This window comes from Thermobia domestica, chromosome 12, assembly GCF_964235325.1.
Source record: "Thermobia domestica chromosome 12, izTheDome1.hap1.1, whole genome shotgun sequence".
NCBI lineage: Eukaryota > Metazoa > Arthropoda > Insecta > Zygentoma > Lepismatidae > Thermobia > Thermobia domestica.
The window spans coordinates 18105192-18129564 of NC_137465.1; the positions used below are offsets into that span (position 1 = coordinate 18105192).

Sequence of the window (24373 nt, forward strand, 5' to 3'; positions counted from 1 at the left end):
TTGCAAGTCCCGCTCGATTCCGCTAAAGACAGGTTTCACTATATATATATACATATACATATATATATATATATATATATATATATATATATATATATATATATATATATATATATATATATATATATTATATATAGGGAGAAGGAGAGAGTTCAGTAACGAACTTCTTAAGTTCGTTAAAAATTGCCATAGACAAATGAATGTAAACGGTTCAAAACACAAACACATATTGAAGCACTTAAACATTATTTTTTACACAATTATTTCGTGTTTGTTATTCATGAAATTTCTAATATAATTAAATTTTTCTCCTCATACCTTCTAGATGTAACAACGTTTCATTTTATGAATAGCAACCATAAATAGTCAGTTTGTCGAATCTTTGGCTTAGCATTTTATCATCTTCTTAAAAAGTGTAATGGTAAATTAAACCAGATAAATAAATTTGTTCTAAGAGCCTTGACATTTTACGCATTATACACACATCTTTTTTTTTTTTTTTTTCAATCGCAAAAAGAACAGTAAAATTTGTTTAATTAAAACTCCGAAGAAAACGTTTATTTCAGTACTAATATTTCCGTTGCTCTGTAATAACAGTCGTGAAGACAATTCATACAGTAGTCAATTACTTTGGGATGAAATGTGCCCTCGAATCTTGGGCCTGGGGGGCTGCCTCCCCCAATAATCCGATTTCAAATGTTTTTTGGAAGAATTGTGATGATTTGAGTCCGATTACTACAAAGGAAAGTGACAGGAAATTGATGTCTCCTCAGAATGAGCTCAAATTTACCTGCCTCCCAATGTTAAAGACAACTCTGTTCCCTTGATCCTCCACTTCATAAATATTTTGAACATCGCTTTAAAAAAAATGAGAACGTTCTTACCCGTCCTCCGCCCCAACGTTGAAGACAGAATTCCGCCCCTGGTCATTTAACATAGTAAAGCATGTACTTAAAAATATTGTCTGCATCGTAAATCGACCTGATTGGGAATGCAGTAAGTATAAGGAGCAGTGATACCAACCTGAAACGTTATAAAATCCCATTTTGAGAGCCAGAATGTATGACATCTAACAGTCTTCCGCATATTACATACGTATACGTGCCTCACATACATAAGCTATATGTCATATACGTTCATCTGTATGTGAACTCCTGACCACCTATATACAGTTTTTTTTTCTTTCATACGGAAAATACGTATAGATGGAACAACTATAAGGAAAGCGGTTAGGACTTGACCTTACATACATTTCCAGTTACACGTTTGCTGCAGGGTGCTACGTTAAGGTGGGTGTAAAGAGATAAGCTTTACCGGTAGATGTCACTACAGCCTTCGTATCTCTCATGTAGTTTTTACCTTTCACGAAAATTCACGATTTCTCTTACAAATTTCAGTCTAGAGACTTCAAATTTTTAAACAAGAAACTTCGTAACCTATTCAAGGCCACAATCCATGCCGATTTTTTTTTATTTAGATTTTCTTCATTGTTGAAACAGTTATATTGTTAAAGGATTGAATATTCATTTCAACAATCAAGCCATTTCAACAATGAAAAAAATTCTAAATAAACATTCGACACGGATTATTGCCTTCGATAAGTTATGAAATTCCTTCTCTAAAAAATTGAAGTCTCTAGGTTGAAATTTGTAAGAGAAATCGTGAATTTTCGTGAAAGGTAAAAACTACATGAGAGAGATACGAAAACTGTAGTGTCTATCGGCAAAACTTATTCCTTTAAACCAACCTTAAGTCCAAAATCTACAGGAATTATGCATATAACATACGTTAAAAGTACGGGACTTAGTTTTTTCTGTGTAATTCTAATAAGAAAAGGTGTTTGCTTGGGTAGGATTTAAAAAAAAAAATAAATTATGTGTTGAACTTCACGTTTCCTATATACAATGTTTTTAACATTAGTATCGAAAAGATATGAAATGAATATAGGTGATACTGTAAGCCACTCAGGTTTCTTAAGTATCAGAAGAGAATTACGTTAGAACAGAAGAAACTGTTCTACGTTTCGACTAAGCCGAGACTCTGTCAGTAAGAGTCCTTGTCTGTTTCAATTTTGTTGAAAAAGAATATCAAGGTTGCAACCGCAGTAAGTATGGGTTTTATCCGGTACTGAATTGAAAAGAAATCAAATGAAAAAAAAAAAAAAAAACGTTTACCAGAGACGGGAATCCAATTTCTAAAAAAGCGAAACCTCATAACCTCAACTGAGTATATAAAGAAGCAAGGTAATCTCTGGTATTTGCACCATGATCTGGGTAAAAAGTCGTAATGGAAAATTCATACCTTTTGATTTCTCTTTTCAGTGTGTCTGCGGGCTTCGAAACCATCATAACACGTAGTCTAAAGAATAAAAAAGAAATGAAGATAACATGTAATTCTTTTTTTTTTTTTTTTTTTTTGAAAAAAAAAACAGAACATTCCCTTTTCCATGTGCGAAAGAATAGAAAATACTAGTATCCACAACATTTTCTTTTCTTTTCTTTTCTTTAAAAGAAAGTCGTTTTCTGTTTAGGAATTGAGTGGTAAAAAGAACCATGATTCCCTGTGACTGGTGGTAAATATAAAGGGTTATGCGGTTAGTGAGAAACGAAAAGAAAAGGTTAGGACCTTTTTCGCTTCCAAGTGCGAGTCTTCCTCAACCCACGTTTAACCCCGTTGGGATGATCTGCGTTTCTTTTTTTTTTTTTTTTTTTTTTTCGTAGTTCTTTCTTTATATATACCAGTTTACATCTCTTGAGAATTCCCCACCGCAAGCACCATTTTCAACACAATGGCACAATGCAACTTCCTTTTGCTGGTCAGGTCGAATGCGAGCTTTAACGCGCCCATTCCAAGAGCTTGTAAGCTAAAATGATATTCGGGGCTTTTGTAGCACCCATTCAGGTCAGGGTTACGACACACAATTTTGCAGGCTTCACAGAGAAATTGCAAGAAAAAGAAAAGAAAAAAGAATAATAAGATAAAAGACAATGATGTTTCTTCCTTAATAATCGCAATTGTTAGTTTCTTCTTCATTTCAAAGTTTGAGTTTATAATGATCTTGGTAAGAATATTTGCAGTTCAGCGAAATTAAAATAGTGCTAATTTTACAGTAATTATGTGATATCTTCGAATGGATAAAAGATAATAGAAATATTGAACAAAAGCACGCTAGACAATATTATTTTGCGTGAGGTACCGTTATCATGATCCACCTAGTAGCTTTCTGTTTGCAACCATTTATAAACGCCAAAATAAATGCCAATTTCTAAATGGCTGGAAATCGAAAACCGATAAGTTAGTCGTGATAACGGTATCTCATGTAAAATAATATTGTCTACAGGGAGCTCTTGTTCCACATTTCGATTATCTTTTATTTATTTGAAGATATCACATATTTACTGTAAAATTAGCGGTATTTTAATTTCGCCGTGGTGTGATCTCTTTACATAGAGATTTTGAACACAAAGATGTTAAAATTTTTTTGTATTTTTTAAATTACTCAGCTGCAATAATCACTTAAGAATATTACAAATGGTGATGATAATATTGATTGTTCACAATTCAACAATGAGATAGATACACCTGAAAAACTCTTAAAATAAGAGTTCGAGACAATATGGCGTCATGGTATAAAAACTGTCTCGAACTTCTGTTTAAACAATGTTTTATTTAATACAAGTACAGCTTTTAGATTCTGTTTATTTTGGATACAAACAATAAAGTATGTGAAAAATTCCGGCGTCACTAATTTTCTTATTTACAATGATATAATTTCACTGTATATCAACATTGTTGAACACGGGCGAATTCGGGTTATATACCTGCGCCATTTTGTTTATGCCTGCAGGCGTAACACGTACTTAATGCAAATCAATCATTGTTTCCAGGGGCGTCATTTCAGACTTCGCTTGAGTGGGCAAGAGCACCATCGACATAAGACTTTCAAGTTTTGAACTAGTATATTAGTACACAATCTTATGAAAGTATCGTGTATGTATTGCTCAAATTCTTGGGGGCATTTGCAAACCCCTGCTCCCTTGAATGACGCCCCTGATTGTTTCATACAATTTTATTATCTTATGGCAGTTTCTAGTGCAGTAGTCGACATGTCTAATAAGGCTACCACATACCTTTTAAAACCACAAATGTTGTTATAAGGTAAGAGAAGACAAAAGAAAACTCTGACTAGGCTTATACTCGTGCTCGCAATGGAACCAACAATTATTCCTACTACCTTTGAAACTTATCACGATAAACTAAACTAAATGCTCTCCACCAGTCTTTATTGTCGCAAAACAAGAGGAATACCGTGAAGAAACATAGAAGAAAACGAAGGCGCCAGAATTACCTTTATTACAACCAATGCTCCAGACGAAAGTACACTGGAATGCTGAGTGGAGGAGATTAGAGTGACCTCTATCGGAAAGACACTTACGTAACAAACTTCACAGTGCTATCTAGCGGAAATATACACAAACATTGGAAAATGAAAATAATCGTTCTTTTAAAATATTTACGGGTAAACAGAAGTTAACGCAAGTATAGCCGCGATTTTATTTTTTCGGTAAAATTAAACATCTGAGTATTCGCCGTCTTTTATGTTAAGGGGTCAGATGAGTGTTTACACCAAAGAAAACATCATTCATATCTTATAGAACGTACATTAATTAGTATTAAAGTCAGTGCTAAAAATGAGGGGGAACGCCGGCATTTGCCGTTCGCCACTTCCAAAAATATCTATGGCGTTCCGCCACTTCCCCCAAAAAATACAATGGACAGAGATAGACACGGGGGATGTTGTAACATCATCCGTCCTCCTATCTTTTTAGATCCACTTTTGCCCCTAATTAAGTAACAACCACACGTCAAAATGCTACTGTTTCAATATTAGTTTTCTAAAGTGCAATCCCGTGCCTCTTCGTAGCCAACTGACTAGCTTGTGTTTCCTGTGTGTGTCTGTGTGTGTGTGTGTGTGTGTGTGTTTGTGGGTTTGATTCTTGGTAGGTGTCAATCTCGGATACATTTCTACTAATAGTTAGGATTTGGATTGCCTACATAACAGGAGTTTAGACTGTTTCATCTCGAAAAGATGGTGTGATAGTGATATCGCATCTCGGAAAGGTATCTTTTTCTACTAGAAGAGCTGTCTCTTTGATAAAAGTCTCGTTAATAAAGAGCTGTCTTCTCTACTCAAGTGCGCAACCCTGATTTGGAATTGACCTTTACGTATAGTAATTTCCGTCTTTAATAGTCTCAGTCGAACACTGCTATCGCAATGTTTACTTGCATCTATTCTTAAAGGAGTTAGTTTTACCAAAACTCCGTTTATATATTTACCCTCCAAAACTTCTTTTATATATTTATCCTCCAAAAATCCTTTTATATACAGTATTTGCCTTCCAAAATTCCTTTTATATATCTATCCTCCAAAACTTCTTTTGTATATTTACCCTATAAAACTTCTTTTATATATTTACCCTCCAAAACTCCTTTTTTGTATTTACCCCCAAAACTCGTTTTACATATTTACTCTCCAAAACTCCTTTTATATATTTATCCTCCAAAACTCCTTTTGTATATTTACCCTATAAAACTTCTTTTATATACTTACCCTCCAAAACTCCGTTTATATATTTACTCTCCAAAACTCCTTTTGTATATTTGCCCTCCAAAACTCCTTTTGTATATTTACCCTCCAAAACTTCTTTTATATATTTACTCTCTAAAACTCCTTTTATATATTTACCCTCCAAAACTTCTTTTATATATTTACCCTCCAAAACTTCTTTTATATATTTATCCTCCAAAACTCCTTTTGTATATTTACCCTATAAAACTTCTTTTATATATTTACCCTCCAAAACTTCTTTTATATATTTACCTTCCAAAACTCCTTTTATATATTTACTCTCCAAAACTCCTTTTGTATATTTAGCCTATAAAACTTCTTTTATATATTTACTCTCCAAAACTTCTTTTATATATTATCCTCCAAAACTCCTTTTGTATATTTACCCTATAAAACTTCTTTTATATATTTACCCTCCAAAACTATTTTTATATATTTACTCTCCAAAACTCCTTTTATATATTTGCCCTCCAAAACTCCTTTTGTATATTTACCCTCCAAAACATCTTTTATATATTTACTCTCTAAAACTCCTTTTATATATTTACTCTCCAAAACTCATTTTGTATATTTGCCCTCCAAAACTCCTTTTGTATATTTACCCTCCAAAACTTCTTTTATATATTTACTCTCCAAAACTCCTTTTATATATTTACCCTCCAAAACTTCTTTTATATATTTACCCTCCAAAACTTCTTTTATATATTTATCCTCCAAAACTATTTTTATATATTTACCCTCCAAAACTTCTTTTATATATTTACCGTGTCCGCGAGTCCGAACATCGGGAGGCAGAAAGATCTCAAAAATTACTTGAAAATTCACCACCGAATTCAGTCAGGATGTAAAAGATCAAAAGTTGAAAATCGAGTTTCTTGACGGAGGGCATACTTTGAACCGGAAGTAGTAGAAAAAAGATTTTTGGCGTAAATGATGATGACTATAAAGCAAGAATGGTAATAGATAGCGTGAAGTAGCTCTCCGCAAACGATTAAGAGGTCCCATCACGGCTAAATTAAAATACCACTAATTTTACAGTAATTATGTGATATCTTCAAATAGATAACAAAAATAATCGAAAAGTGGAACAAGAGCTCACTAGACAATATTATTTTACTTGAGATACCGTTATCACGAATAACTTATCTGCTTTCAATTTCCGGCCATTTAGAAAATCGGCATTTATTTTCGCGTTTATAAATGGCTGCAATCGGAAAATCGTGATGACGGTATTTCATGCACAATAATATTGTCTAGCGTGATCTTGTTCCACTTTTCGATTATCTTTTATCTGTTTGAAGATATCACATAATTACTGTAAAATTAGCGGTATTTTAATTTCGCAGTGATTAGGTCTCTTAAGCACCCCAATAACACAGTTTATCTCCATCCTTAATTCTGTACTAAAATCGGAAGTAATAGAAATGCACTAAAACTTTCAGTTTGAACATTGATTTATATAGAGCTAAAACGGTAAGGGGAAGTGTTTTTGCGGAACCAGTTTAGCATTATAAAAATGAATACCATTTTCCTTCTTAACTCTTATGTGTAGTCATACTTTTTTTTTCTTCGCAATCTTATAGCATGTTTCTGCATGGGGATATAAGTTTGGCATCACTCTGGCAAAAATTCTGATTGTTCTTTCAGTGATTCAAATCGATGTAGTTTATTGTGTTTGTTCCTAGATGTCACGCCAATGTACTTTCAGTCATTCATCGTATAACCATGTGTTTCGCTTCTGTTAAGATGGTGTGTGTATGAATTGAAAGTGTTGATAAAAAATGTTTGTATTATTTGTAAACATGCCATATTAATTATTTTGACTGTTGAATCGTGTATTTTAGATTCACCTTAAGCCAGGCCCGTATCAAGAGGCAGGCTTGAAAATTAACTATAATATGGAGATGAACTATTATATGGTTCAATCGGGCCTCCCTAACTTCAGCCGCCCCCCCCCCTACATTTTTGGGCTGTCTACGGGCCTACCTTAAGGTGTTTAAATGATCTAGTAGTCATACGCTTTTAATTCTTATCTTTTTTATCTTCTCTCACATTGGTTTTACCTCTCTCACATTCTCTCACATTGAGCATTACTGTGCAACATGCTCATTACAACCATAATTTGCTATTTTATTGATTTTTTTCTCATGCGTGATAAGTTAAGTACGATACTTGCTTGTGATTATGTTACGGAAATAATAGAATACGAAGATCTTGGGCAGGGGCGCTGAGGACCAGTCAGTGGCAGTCAGTCAGGGGATCCAGAGGGGCCCGACCAAGCCCGTATCCACGGGGAGCTAGAGTGGGTCGGGCCCCCCTAAATTTTCACTGTCCCCCTAAAATTTTCACGGTAGGCTTGCAAATGAACTATAATATGGTGATGAACTATAATATGGTTGGGTCGGCCCCCCCTAACTTCTACCGGTCCCCCCTACATTTTTGGTCTGACTACGGGCCTGGGCCCAACTTTGAGTCAGACTAGCAAATCATGAAAATTCCAGAATGATTCTGAAGCATAAAGCTCCCAAATCCCCGACAGACTCCCCGAATCCCAACTGAACTACTCTGCTGGGTCCAGCCTTCCCTAGAAGTTCCTGTAAACCACACAATTCGTCAGTTTACAAAGAAAGTGTATTTTACACGTATTTCATACATAAGTCTGATCATAGACCATAAAGCTCCACTTGACCCTTTCCACCCTATGACATATCTGAATACGTGTCACCAAATATTCATTAAAAGATCCAGGATGCAAAATCCTCGGGGATGGGGGAATTTTCCCCCTTCCAGCTCGAGTGTTTTAATTGCCTTTATTATGTGAAAACGTATAATGTAGCAGTTCAGTTAGAACTCCCCTCACATTAACTGAGATGATTTCGCACTCTTTGCGGATTCGGTCTGCATTGAAAGCGATCTTCTATAGCCTTCATTACAAGAGTTTGCTTGTCAATGAGAGCCACACATGAAAATATATGCTAGCTCTACTTTAATTATATGCTAGTTCATTCTTCGTTGAGATATATCAAGATGCAGAAAAAGACTGACAGAAGAGGAAATTGAAGATATTGTTCTGTTTGAACGAATTCCTTTTGGAACGAGAGTTATATGTGAACATGAGTGATATAGAAGATAGTGATTTATTGAATGAAGATGAAGATCCCAATTCACATATCCCACAAAACGATTCAGACAAACCAGATTCAGATGACAAAAGTGACAGTTATCAGCTGACAACAGTAACACCACCATTATGTTTTCCAATAAGGAACCAACCAGACTGGAGACACGCCATAATCTCATGCCCTTTAACATTTTCCAACGAACACACAGGACCGGCCAATATTGTGCAAACTTATCTATATGTTATTAATGTCTTCAAACTTTCGATAGATGAGTCTATCATAGATTCAATTGTGCTTCAAACTAATCTGTATGCACAGTAGTCGAATAACCCAACTACGAAAGAAGCAGTGGAGGATCTAGGCCGGGGCCGAGGGTACCTAGGCCCTCCAGTTTTTTAAGTGACAAAATAATTTAAGCTATTATTTATATAATTTTGAAAGTTTATATATACCTATCATAGTCTGGACACTGGCTGCCCCCCAGTTTTTATCTTCTAGATCCGCCACTGGAAAGAAGAAATTTTAGTAATGAATAAGGGATATTGGAAGGGTCACATGTTCTGGAAGTTCAAAAAATTATTCTGGTCCCGCATTAGAAGCCCGTTAACTTAGATCACCCGCACAACTCTGCTGTACTGCTGGTTGCATAAAGTTCAGTGCATGCTTAAAGCAAGCACTTCAGCAAGTTTTAAAAATAAAAGTAACATTCTTTAAAAACATGGTTTCTTGAAAACATTAAACAACTCATATTTAAAAGTAAAAAATTCTATTTTCAAGAAAATTACTTGTTTAAAATAATAATTATGCATGACGAAAAAGAAGACCACAAGGAACGCTCTCATGCTAAATCCATTTATAAATACATGAGTGTGCTTTGCTCCCCATGATTTCTTTTTAGTCATGCATAAATATTTTTTTTAAAAGTAATTTTGTGCAAAAAAGATTTTAAAAAAACTTTTTAGTGCGACTTTGTTTACTGTTTTTTTAAGAGAAAGAACGTGTGTTTTGTAAAAATATTTTTCATCTTATCTTGTTTCTACATTTTTGCGTTATGTAAATAGTAGTTTTCCTATTTACATTTTCTTCTTTTTCATAAATTTATTACTTACCTAAGATCTTTCTATTTTTCATTCGACCCATTTCCGCACGGTCTAAGTAAAAATTACACTAGTAGAAAATATATTTAAATATAGAAAATTAAGAATGATTTTTTTGTTTGCTTCCGTTCCTTTTTTCAGTGTGTCTTCTTTCCTTTATATACGAAGACACACTGAAACATATGGCAACGGTACCGTTTTTAAATCTTACTTAGAGCTAGCAACCAAAATGACTACCAATATTTTTTAAACAATCTTACATTTATTTATTGCCTATAAAACTTACATTACTAGTAAATATGAAATCAAACTATTCAAGTTAGCAAATGACTAATACACACACGAGAAACAAATATGAAATCAAACTATTCAAGTTAGCAAATGTTTAATATACACACGAGAAACACAAATATGAAATCAAACTCTCGAAGTTAGCAAATGTCTAATATACATACGAGAAACACAAATATGAAATCAAACTATCCACGTTAGCAAATGTCTAATATACATACGAGAAACATAAATATAAAATCAAACTATCCAAGTTAGCAAATGCCTAATATACGCACGAGAAACATAGATATGAAATCAAACTATCCACGTTAGCAAATGTCTAATATACACACGAGAAACATAAATATGAAATCAAACTGTCCAAGTTAGCAAATGTCTAATATACATACGAGAAACATAAATATGAAATCAAACTATCCAAGTTAGCAAAAGTCTAATATACACACTTAAAACATAAGGTGCACAACCCCACGCGTATGCAATCAACTGTGAGATGAGCCTGACAGTGGTACTTGTACGGGAAAACAAGCAGGTGTTGTAGTCAACGCCCCCTATTGTTAGCGTCATATTAGTGGAGGAATTAAGGTTAGCCAACCGGAGCGTTAACGCGTTCTACCGAAAATGTCCCCACGAACTACTAGTAGCTCGCTATCGATGATTTGTGGATCACTGCTATAGCAATTGTTATGTAAATATGGCGTTCTGAACCTTCGAGGTGAGGTGTCGTCTGGAATTCTGAAAAACATCTTCCCATGGAAAAGAAAGGTATCCATATTTATATAGAGTACATTATATTTACTATGTTAACGTGTTTTTTTCTATTCTTGGTATGTTATCAATTAATAATATATTAAAATTATTATATAAATATATAAACCGGATACTAGTTCATTGGTGTATCTTATATAACTTTAAAAATTGTTGAATTAGTATCTTACATTAGAGATTAAATGTGAATAAATTATGTTTTTCTTCTTTGTGTATACATAATAGATATTCTATAGTCATTTTGCCCAAAATGTAGCTGTACAAAATTTTGTGACGCCAGAAAATGAGTTAAATTAAAGTTTCCAGAATTGAGAAAAAGTCTAATCAGTTAAATAAAAAGTTAAATAGAAAGTTAAATAAAAAAACATGTTTGTAACACACGAACAGTGCCGCATTTACGTATAAGTTAAACAAGCTGTAGCTTAGGGCCCCACCCTCTTGGGAGCTCCAAAAATTAAAGAAAAGGAGAACTAGATGTACAATTCCAAAATATACTGTAAGATTCAAAAAACAAATAAAATCTATATATAGCAACAGTAATTTGTGTTGTGTAAGCTCCTATGATGTAAGTAATGAGGTCCCCTTTTGTTAAGGGGCTACCTAAAATATTACTTGTTTGCTCATTTCTGTGAACAGGTTCCGTATGTTCCGCATGGACTAAAATGGCCCCACTACTTTTAGTAGCTTAGGCCTTATCAAACTTAAATCCAGCTCTGCACTCGAAATACCTGCGAATTCTATTTAAAGCAAGTGAGTTATCATATTCCGAAACTACAATACAACTCCATACTATACAGGTCTAATATTCTCAGCAAAAAATGATAGATTTAGGAGTTTTGCCTTCACTAAGAGAAAACGAAAAATGAAAGGGAGTAACTCAAAGAAATGTATGCATTGTTAATTTTGTGAATGACTCCCAAACGGATTGACGGAAATATTTCATTTTTGGCAGTGTTATTACATGGAAATGAGTGATTAAGAATTCATGTTAGTTTTGTGTTCAAAGTGTTGGCCATTAGCATCATTACACTGGCGATGCTGACGAACTGTTGCAGGAACTACTAACTAAGTGGCTAAGCGGTTAGCGTGCGCACCTTTGAAATGGGAGGCGCCTTTGAAAAATATCACTATAATTATTTTTTGATAAATTTGTATAGCTGACAACAGTGCGCAGAATACTGAAATAGAAGTGCAAAAAAGTTCTACATGTTGCCAGAAACTTATTTGATAAGAAGAAACCAACGAAACGTTCGTCCTGCCATTACAACCTGCGCAATTAATTCTAGAGCCCATATCGTCACTGTGCTGACATATTAATTCTAAGGGTTAATATTTTGTCAATAACGACGAAATTCGTTTATTATATTAATCAGTTACTTCTTAAAGAAGTAAAAGTATATATACGTATTTTTATTACTTTGTTACATATGCTGACATTCATATTCAATAAGTTGATATAATTACATGTGTTATTTAACTGTTCAATGAACATTCTAAATAGATATATCTCTGATTATTTTATTATTGATATTTGCGTGCAACATTATTTGTAGAATTAAGAACTGCAGGCAATTAATTGCTGTGGTAGAACTTTTTTGTATATTGCACTTCTATGAAAATTGATTGAAGTAGCACTAATTGAGCGAAATGTGAATTTTACAATAATAAATATGATTGAATTCTTCATTAAGGTTTTCTGATATTATTGTTATTATTACGATTTTCAAACTGTATTAGTTACTGAAAATTAATTTGATAATGCTATGTGTGTTTTATTAGTTCATGTGCGTACCTATTTCGCCTATTTCGTCACTCCATGTTATGAGTGTACGATTTCACAACATATACAAGTTCCATAAACATTGCTAAGTGTTTAAAAAATGATAATCAATATGTTATTGATATCTTAGTAAAATAATATATTGATTGGGTCAGATTTTTAGGGTGTTGTATTACATGCAAGGCACTTAAGGTATGCTAAGGTAGCAAAATATTTAAGGCGTTTCCAGCAAAACACCCATAAATGCGAAAATCACAAAGTTGGCAAAAGTGAAAAATCGAATATCTTCATCCTGTAAGTACCGAATTTTGTGATGATGCGTTTAAATACTCTGTAGGCCTTTGAAATTTTATCGAAACACATTGAATGGTATCAAATAAGATATACACCCTCCATTCCAAAAGAAACCGAACTTTTGAAAACAAATAGTACCACTAGTGCCATCTGTTGTAATATTTTACCGGTAGATGGCGTAGTCCCTCATTGAGAACTGGTATAAATGTCATGACATTTGGATGCACGGCAACAAAGTTATTGCGTTTCAACTGTCAGTGTGTTGTGTACATCGGTCGGAAAATGAGTTTCAAACAACGAGCTGCAATTGAGTTTTGTGTTAAACTGGGTAAAACTTTTAGTGAAACGCACCAAATGCTACAAAATGCATATGGTGATGAGTGTCTATCCCGTACGCAAGTTTACGAGTGGTTCAGGCGATTCAAATCGGGTAGAGAGACGCTGGATGATGACGAAAGATCAGGCCGTCCCAGAACCGGATTATCGGAAGAAAACATCGAAAAAGTGCGTGAATTCATCAAACATAACAAAAAATCGTCGGTGAAAGTTATTGAAATGGAATTAGGCATTCCTCAAACAACCGCATATCGCATTTTGACCGAAGTTTTGGGCCTTAGGAAGGTTAATTCGCGGTTTGTACCACACAAACTCACCGAAGACCAAAAAGTTGATCGAATTGCGCATTGCAAAGACATTGTTAAAAGTGCTCGGCAGGATCGAAACTTCTTGAAATCGATTGTAACTGGTGACGAGACATGGTGTTTTGAATATGAGCCCGAAACAAAGCGGCAAAGTGCTGAATGGAGAGCGCCGGATGAAGGAACACCCAAAAAAAGTCGCTTGGTGAAGTCAAAAGTTAAGGTGATGCTGATTTGTTTTTACGATTCAAAAGGAATTATCCACAAAGAATTTGTTCAGCCCGGCCAGACAGTCACTGGAGAGTTTTACTTGGGCGTCATGAAGCGTTTGCTGGCAAGAATTCGTCGTATTCGGCCCGAATATCGCGAAATCGGCAGTTAGACTCTTTTGGACGATAATGCACCATCACATCATTCGCAACTTGTAACTGAATTTTTGGTCAAAAATCACATTATTCGGTTGCATCATCCGCCCTATTCACCAGATCTCGCTCCGTGCGATTTCTATCTGTTCCCGAAACTGCACTTGGCGATGAAAGGAAAGTGGCACGCATCGATTGATGCCATTGAGAAGGCGACGTCCGCCATCCTAAAGACCATTCCAATAAAGGACATGGAGAAGTCGTTTGACAACTTGTTGGAGCGTGCAAATATGTGTATCGATGCAGAAGGGGAATATATTGATTAATAAAAATGATTTGTTCCAAAATGTGCATTGCTTTTTTGTTTTTTTTAAAACGTTCGGTTTCTTTTGGAATGGAGGGTGTATGTTCTGATTGTGAGGATGGAAAGTGCATAGGACTAGTTTTTTTTTTTTTTTTTTTTTTTTTAGGAATTAAATAAAATCCACTATCCAATGCATATTAATATTAGTGAGCCTACAGACTAGGTGACTTACGTTAACAAACTGAAAATGGCGCCCCGGAACGTGTATATCCGCCATTTTGAAATTGTCCGTCGGATTGCCACCAAACTCGATAAAGGCAAATTTAGAATAACTCATTCATACTCCCGCGAAATTTAGAGCTTTAGTACAGAAAATGGTTTCCTGTGGCAATTTTGAAATATTCTGTCAGATTGCTCATAAAAGCCATACTACAATTGTTGAGCCCATGAAGGCAAATTTAGAATAACTCATTCATACTCTCACGAAATTTAGAGCTTAAGTACAAAAAATGGTTTCCTGTAGCCTAGATGCCGGCCATTGTGAAAAATTGCCGCCATTTTGAGATATTCTGTCAGATTGCTCATAAAAGCTATACAATTGTTGAGTGTCTCGTGCTTCTATTCTTATAATGTCCAATTGAAAGAACAAACATTCCTTCCTGTACTGTGGATGGAGACCATTTTGAAAACTGGCCGCCACATTGAATTTTACGCCGGATCACCGCCAAAATGTATACAACAATTATAGAGTACCTTGTTCTGCCACTCTGAAAATTTGAAGTTAAAAGTTCGAATATGTCATCCTGTTGCGTGGATGTCCTTCATTTTGAAAACAAGTCCCCATCTTGAAATGTTTGTCAAATCGCCGTCAAAATCTATACCGCAAATTCAAAGCATCTCGTACTACTACTCTCAAAATTTTCAGTTCAAAGATTGAAAATTGCACTCTGCAACGTAGATACCAATCAGTTTGAAGCAACAGCCACCATTTGGACATTGTACGCCGAATTGCCACCAAAAGCTATAGAGAAAATTTCTGCTGTTTTCTGCTTTCACCCTCAAAATTTCAAGTTAAAAGACTGACAACTGCTCGATTGTAGCCTGGTACAGACAGACGGACAAACAGAAAAACATACAAAAATGTAGAGTCGTTCCAAGACCCTCGTCTTGAGCAGAGCGCTCTCGCGGCAGCTTCATGAAGAACCACTGACTAGTGATGTAATTACTAGAAACTCTCCAGACTTTCTTTTTTCTTTTCTTTCCTTGTTTTATTTGCCGAATCACCGTATTTTTAGAGGCAACTAGAGAACGGTCTGCGATGTTTTTGACGAGGTTGTTTAATCCTTTGCGTAATGCTGCACACTATATGATGCCACCTCTAAATCGTTTCTCGATTTTTTGAAGTTACTAAGTTTCTGCAGGAAGCTCTACGTTTCCTTTACTTGTTAATTTTTTTTCTAAAGGTTTCTCGATAAACGGTTACGCAGTTTCTTAGGTAGAACATTATAGAAATCTAAAGATGTTTATTGAATGAGAGTACAGAGAATGTTTGAACTGCATAGATTCTTGTTCTGAAATTAAATACTTTCCTTTTAGTGATTAAATAATATTTTGTAGATCCTAATATTATAAAGTATCCGAAGTTCAATAATTTCGTAAATTTGTTTTGTAAATTGTATAAGAAGGAAGCTGTAAACAAACTTATTTGTTTAACGAAATAAAAGAGGTAACGTAGATATCACGCTAGAGGTACAAGAAGTACTCTTATAAGACAATATATCGTAAAGAACGTTATAACTAATCTGGGCTAAGCTTTACGTTGCAGCTAGGAAGTAATCGGCAGTTCGTAAATCCCACAAAACGAGCCGAAAGTTGAGAGTCTAGAATATATTGAGGGTTAACTCGGGAGTCGAAAGTTAAGAGACGAAGTGGCAAGTCAAATCAGCCTGAGAGGATCATCACAACAGATACATCAAGAGACTATTATATTATTTACAATGTTGGTTAATACCTTGTGCCATTACTCTTAAGTTGATCTTATGAGACAAAGCTATTCGAGTTCTATTTGGCAGTGGTGTGAGGTCAAACGTATCTCAAATAAGTCTGTAACAGACATTTCATGTCTAATCCATAGGAATTGTGTGATGAGAACTATTTAGTTGTGTTATGACTTTCACACGAAATATATACTTTAATCTAAGATGCCCTCGAATCTAACAAGAGAAGAGAGGGAGATTATAGATTGAAGTGGAAGATGGTTTATACACCAATCGAAAGCACTAATGACACCTATTACGAAACTGTAATAATTTTTTTTCGAATACATATACCGTACGAGTTATATGAATATACAGGGTGTCCAGAAAATCGGTTACCACCACTAGAAATCGCAAACGGTAAGACAGATGCCAAAACAGGAAAACGTGTGTTTGATCATTTTAAAAATACAACGTATCAAAGCACAAAATGTTGTTCCAGGGCTACCCGCAGAGTCCCAGGCTGGGTCCAACTTAAAAATTGCAAATGGTAAGGGCCCAAGTAGCATATCGTTGGAAAGTTGCTGGGAAATTAAAGATAAAACAAGTCTCGACTCTCTAAAATTACCCTGTGTAAAATGGCTACCGATCAAAATGTCAGCAAAATCATCATTGTAAAGTCTATGGCGACCCCCATAAATCTAAAATGGTAAGACAGAAGTCAAAACAGGAAAACACGTGTGTCATCATTTCAAAAGTACAATGATTGAAAGTAAAAATATTTGTCCCAGAGTTCTCCTCAAGGTCCCAGACGGAGTCCTACTCAAAACTTTCAAATGGCAAGGGGAGCAAGTAGCAAACGTGAAAGCTGTTGCTAAATGAAAGCAGATGGAACAATTGTCTATGCTCTTCTATAACACTGTGCAAACATCTTACTTTTTAGATTTTCTTTCTGTAGTTGAGTTTTTCTTTTTTTAAACTTTAATTCTTGCACTCAACGGAAAGAAAAGAAATGCCTCTACTTTGAGATTCTGCTCTTCGGGCCTTGTAATGTCTGAATAAATAAAGAAATATAATAAAATAAAATAAAGAAATAAGAAAAGAAAAGAAATAACATTTGACATCTTTGTTTATATACCTGACTACTTAACATATAATGTACAATATTAATACTTATGCTCGTTGTCTAGATTATTAAGTGTAAAATGATTCAAACAAAAAATATCCTTGCACCAGGAACAGAGAATACGTGCAAGTGTCTGACAATGACAACAAGTGCCGATTGCAAAGTGGAAAGCGAATGCGCTGGGAGAATCGAAATGAGAATGTACACCAGTTTTCAATCCAGCATTTATGAAAGCATATTGGTACACGCCAATGTACCAAGGTGAGCTTATTTCGTTATGCAAAATGGACATGAGCACCAGACGGTGATCTCTCTGAAAAACTTAGTAATCACCGGGCTCGAGTTTCATATAGTGTTCTAGCCTTTTTAGGTAGTTTTTCCACATTCCGAAACCGTGGACATCAAGTGGTTGACAAAACCTTGTTCAATTCTTCGGAATGTTTTCTACACGCAGTGAAATATCTTGAAGTAGATTGTCTGCAATTCTCACATTTTGTGATTAGTGAATGATCCCCAATGGTCGAGGAAAACAAGATTCTCTTCTATTGGTAAAGCGGCTTTCGCGAGTAGATCTCTGACAAGTTTCTCACTACCAGCTTGTGTCATGATACTACTAAGTGAAGCGTCAAGGACTAGATTTTCTGGTTTCGTCATTGATGGCCAGACGAGTGGTCGAAAAGTTCCATTAATTTCCTTCAAGGTGATCATAATTTTTTCATGCACTGTTCCATTCATTGCAATAATCGTCAGGATGGTAAATGAATGAGTCGTTGCGCTTTTGGACTGCATTGATTTATCAACTTTATCTTCACCAACGTAAGCAAGCGATCTTGTCCTTGTCATCTCGTAGTTGACCCCAGACTGATCATCATTGAATACAAATGCTGGAGAAATTTGGCTGCTATTGATCAGCCATTGTTTGACTTCATTCTGCAGCCGTTCCTGATCTTCAAAGCATGGCTTGATAACAAAGGCAGTAGTTCTTCTGCTGATAATTCCGTGGTTGTTCTTGAACTTTTGTACCCACCAATGCGAAGCCCACCAAAGAATGAGAGACATTGTTTTTGCAGCATGTCGAGAGGCCCAAATTTGCAGGTCTTCGTCGTGGATATCAAGTCCTCTTGCTCGAGTTTGTTTGAAATCTGCAAGTGTGTCTTCAGCAATTCTCTTCAGCAAAGTATCCCTGTCACCACCGGATTCAAGCTGATTTTCCATCGGGTATTTCAGGCCAGTCTGGCGCCCATGAATATTTCTTAAGAATTGATGTGATTTTCCTGCATGTGCCGGCAGGAGTCCAAGCATAATCAATTACCAATTTCTTCTCGTCGTCAGTATATTTCTTCGGCCTCGTAGGCGACCGGCGGATAAAGCCGGCTCGTAATCAGCATCAGCAGCTAATTCTAACGAGCTCTTTCTTGATAATGGAAGATTATCACTTCGTATTTCTGCATCAATCATGAAAAAGTCAGTGAGAACAAGTGAGTCAGATATTGCATCACCTTTCTCACAGCCTTCAATCATGATGTCACTTTTGGTTGCAGCAAATTCAATTTCGCATTCAGTTGTTGGAGATGACTTGATACTAATATTGCGGATATAACTTTGGACTTGGTCAATGACAAGTGGTAGCAAGTTGGCAATATTCATTTGTCGCACTTTTGAAACCGTAAACAAACAAATGTTACAAAACCTGAATAAACTTTCAATATAAACTTATCGTTGCAAGAACTACAACAGCACTGACGGCTGAATTCGCGTTGTCTTTCAAGCGTCTAGGCAATGTAAGCACGTGCAATTTGTCCGGTGTTCGTGCGATGTGTTGCCAGAAGCCACATGTTCTTTGAATCAATAGCAGATAATGTGATAGCGACGAACGTTCCGAAATAAGTTGTTACCTGATACGCTTCATGCACGTGACGTCACTAGCAGAAAACACGCTTCGCTTTCGAACTTCTTCCCTTCGCTTGCACCGATGACGCTTGACTATTGTTTCGATCAATTTGCCCCCCCCTCCCCCGCCAAAAACAAACAACTACATGTGTATGGAAGAAGTCATTCACTGCGCATGTAAAATGAACTACGATTTAGCACTTTTGTCAAACGCACATCTCTGGGAATTCGGTTTCAGATTATATTCAAACCATTCCCAATGCGATCTGATGCGCTGAAAATAGGAAAACTTAGGATTAAACATGCATTTGACTAGTGCTGTACATGCATTCAGACCAATAATATTACAGCTTCTTAATGAGTATAATTAGTGCTTTCGATTGCTGTATAAACTATCTTTCACTTCGATATATAATCTCCGTCCCTTTTCGTTGTTCTGTCCTTGTTGTTTCCTTTCTTTCTTTCTTCGCACATTAATGGGCCTTGAAGAGCAGAATCTCACAGTTTGGGCATTTCCTTTCTTTTCATCGCGTACAACAATTAAAGTGAAAAAAAACTAAAACCCAACTACAGAAAGAAGTCCTAAAACGCAATATGTTTCTACAGTGTTATCGTAGAGCGTCTAGACTTGTTCCACCTGCTTTCATTTAACAACAGCTTTCAAACGATATGCTATTTGACTCTCTCCCCATTTGAAAATTTTGAGTATGACCCCGTCTGGAACCCTGAAGAGGACTCTGGGACAAATATTTTTACTTTCAACCGTTGTACTTTTGAAATGATAACACACGTGTTTTCCTGTTTTGACTTCTATCTCACCATTTCAGACTTATGGGGGTAGCTATAGACTTTCCAATGATGATTTTAGTGACATTTTGACCGGTAGCCATTTTACACAGTGTAATTTTAGAGTCGTGACTTGTTCCGTCTTCTTTCACTTCCCAACAGCTTTTCAACGATATGCTACTTGGACCCTTACCATTTGCAATTTTTGACTTGGACCCCGTCTGATACCCTGCGGGTAGCCCTGGGACAACACTTTTTGCTTTGATACGTTGTACTTTTAAAATGATCAATCATGCGCTTTCCTGTTTTGGCATCTGTCTTACCGTTTGCGATTTGTAGTGGTGGCAACGGATTTTCTAGACACCCTGTATATTAATATAACTCGTACAGTATATGCATTCGGAAAAATGTTATTACAGTTTCGTAATAGGTGTCATTAGTGTTTTCGATTGGTGTATAAACCATCTTTCACTTTAATCTATAATCTCCCTCTCTTCTCTTGTAAGACGTACCGCCATTTCGAAACATCAAAAGTTATGCCAGTTTCTTGAATTCAATTCTAAAACGCATCGCTATCACTTTGTATGCACTTGTGTATGCAATTTCAAGAAGCTCTCCCCATTTTATACCTGAAATTTTTGGCAGAAAATTGTGTATTAGATTCTAATATACACGGTACGTTCTGCCCCAAGGCTACGTAGAACAATACTACCTGCCTACAACAACAATTATATTATAGTTGGTTCAAGTGTTCGATTTCCGGTGGGGGCACTCGGTCGAAAAAGTGTAGAAAGTTTTTCCAGGCCAGCCATCCTGAATGATTATTTCGTGAGTTTTTCTCATTCACATCATGCAAATGCCGGGGTGGTACACTCATGTCCAAAATTATTATTGCCTATAAATATGTTGTTGTAGGAATATAACTTGATAACGAACTCGCCCGGTATTTCTTATAATGCTGGTATGTGTATAATTGGCAAAGACATGTATGTGGCAAATTTCATGTCAAAAGAGCAGCAAATAAGAGCAATACAACGAAAATAAAACTTTCTTGTCCATTTAGCAACATTTTATTGTACTTATTCTAATTTTCGTATTTGTAATCCTTTTCCTATGAAATTTACTACAAATATACCTACATTTCCTCATTATACTTATAATATCAGTATTTAAAGTACCCTGCAAATCATTATCAAATTATATCCTTAAAAGAATATAGTTATAGATATGCGACAATCATATTGCACATGAGTGTACCTAACATATAGGCCCCAGGCTGTTTTCTCCCTTCCCCAATCCTTCCTTCCTTTCCTTTCCCCGGATAATGTGTTCGCTGAGGGATATCATCTCTTAAACATGACGGGCTAAATGGCCATAGACTCCGAAAGCCCAGAAATCTAAAATCCAAAATTCTGTATTGAAGTTTTGTAATATGTTAACTATATATTAGCTTTGCATGTATTTAGATACGTAACATATAGACATATACATAGCTTACATACTATTTAGATTGGCCGTTTTTTTTTGTTTTTTTTGACTACATACGCGTATGAACTAAGATCAATTTGATGTTAAGTTCTTATATTTTCCTTTTATCAATTAGATGGAAATATTATTCACTCATGACTAGAAAGATTGAAATTACATTGTCATGAAAAAAAAAAAAGACAAAAAAAATCCGTACTTCCTCTGCATTGGAAGCATGAACTTTTCATATATTTTGCTTTCGAAAGATGACAACCTTAATATATATTTGAGGTGATGTCGTATACACCACACTCCAGTAACCTTTAGCGAATCGTTGAACACCATTTGGACAAGGATAGAAACAAGAGAATAAACCCGGTCTTGGAGGTGAACGAACATTGTAAGTAGAATTTTACTGATTATATCGTTGGCTGTATAATGCAAAGTACCAGTTGTGCGTCACTGAAATTTTAAAGAGAGTCAGCAAATGAAAATCATTCAATCATTTAATTTCGGTATGAACTACTAATTTATATAAAAGTTTATGTACAGGAGGTCGCTCATAGATTTCATGGGTCTTTAGACTCCAAACCAATTTTCTGTGGGCCAAAATGTAGTCAGCACTCGTGCGAACTCAGCCAAGTAACAATTGAAAAATCTTACATTCCTGTTTTATCAATGGACTAATCTCTATTCTAAATCCATAAATTTTCACATCTAATTTTCTTTAATATAAAAAACAGTTAATGTAAAGAAGAGTTATGGTTATTTTCTCTCCGTTAAATTTTCCAAATTTGAAAAACTACAACTGGATGAAGGAAACTAATATATATACACACACACACACACACAGAGGGGGGGGAGACGTATGTATTAAAGAAAGAGTTGTTCTAATAGAACCATACGAGGCGTGTAAGTAAAATAAAGTCTCCTTTTGTTTTTCACATAGAAAACACGTTTGTTGGCGACAAATGTTACCTCGATGGAAAGGCTGGACTTCAAACTATTTTTTGACGTAATCACTGTTACGATCGATGCACGTTTGCAAGTGCTGTGTCATTTTTCGTATACCCTTGTCATAAATTCTACCGTCACGTTGCGCAGGTAGCACTCGACCTCGTTTTTCAACTCGTCGTCGGTCGTCTGGAAATGAGTTCCACCTAGGTGTGCCTTCAGCTAAGGAAACAGATGAAAATCACTGGGTGCTAAGTCTGAGTTGAAGTGGGGATGCAGAGGATGTCCCGTCCCGTAACCGAAGGAGGACCAGAACGCTGTTCATCATGGATGTCTATAGGTCCATTCTTGACCTCTCTCACCCACTTTCGCACGTTTATGACATATATACACTTCACATTACCGTCAATGAATGTCAATCGAGGTAGTGCCCTTAGCACTCAAAAAACGGATAACTGCACTCAACTCGTAGTTTGCGGGAAAAGCGAGAGGGAGCTCCATCGCGAATGGCTGCCCACTCCAAACTGAGAGTGGTAGTCGGCTGTTTTGTGCTGATGTTAAAAGAGGGAGCCCAGCTATACGACAGTATTGGAAGATCTCGCATATTACCGCCATCTTAATATCTAAAGATAAACTACTAACGAGACAGTAGCAAACTCATACAGGACATTAATTGAACGAATCAGTTAATGTCGAACATTTAATATTTATCTCATTCAGGCCCGTAATCCAGACCTCAATGCAAAACGTCGTTATTAATACAAAAAACACATTTAGATATTTGTAAGAGAATTTTTAATGACTTCCTAACCTACTAATATATCCATTGGCTCTCCGAACCTCTGTGGCTGGTTTCGAGCCTGGGAATAATGTAATTGAATTTAATAAAACTTTGTGTTATAATTATTCATTTTGTGATCTGTGTAAAACAACGGTCCCTAGAAAAGGAGGGGCAGAAATGGAGTATGAGTAATTTGGAGAACAGAAGTATAAAAACTAATTTGATTGTCTGTTTGAAATCATGTTACAAATAATTATTCACAGGAGATAGTGTTTAATTTTTGAAGGGGTACAGTTGCAAATTTATCACTTCGAACATTTTCTCTAATTCTGATCAATTTCCAGAATTACTTTATATAATTTTTATTCATCGGAAAGGACCGATAAGAAGAGAAAATCATTCATTAAAATGACCCTTGCTTGTTTTGAGGGGGCATATCAGACAAAATAGGGGGCGCACTATGGACCGCATATTTTTCTTTCACGTTCTACCCTACTGAACTGTTTACTACCCTAGTCCAAGTTGGTCACAAGGATGTGGGCGAGGTTAGATTTACATCAAAGTTGCACCACCCAAGTGTGACGTAATGTAACGTAATATTATCATGGGGGATCAAGGTGGAACAAAACGAGCTTTGTGGGGCTTCTAACCCTCTTCGCTTGCTGACGCTCGCTCAGCAATATTTCGTAACGCAAGTAAATCACTTTTTATGCATTATATATTACGAACGAGGGCAAATTATTTTGTTATTTTAATCTTATTTTGATAATAAAAGTGCTATGAAGATTAAAAGAAATTCTTTGGGCCGGTTTTAACTCACGTCAAAAGCGATTATCATTGCTAGCTAACCCCTAGCTAGCCACGAGAACCAACAACAGATGGGGTTTGATTTTATATATATATATATATATATATATATATATATATATGCTAAGTGGCGAGAAACGAATAACTTCAACCAGCCAGGACCGTGTATTTAGCTCCTATAGCTAGGGTCGAGCTTGATTATACTATATGCCCATGGACGATTTGGCGATGGGCGCCATTGGTGCAAAGACTCATTGCATTTCCAGTTAGAGTTAACTGTGTTTGAGCTCTGGGATTC

General features: G+C 35.7%; 1 protein-coding gene across 1 annotated transcript in view; it reads right to left on the reverse strand.

Annotated features, from left to right (window-relative positions):
* Positions 1-24373, reverse strand: part of dpr7 (defective proboscis extension response 7) — a 228750-nt gene that overhangs the window by 186976 nt on the left and 17401 nt on the right. The window lies entirely within an intron of this gene.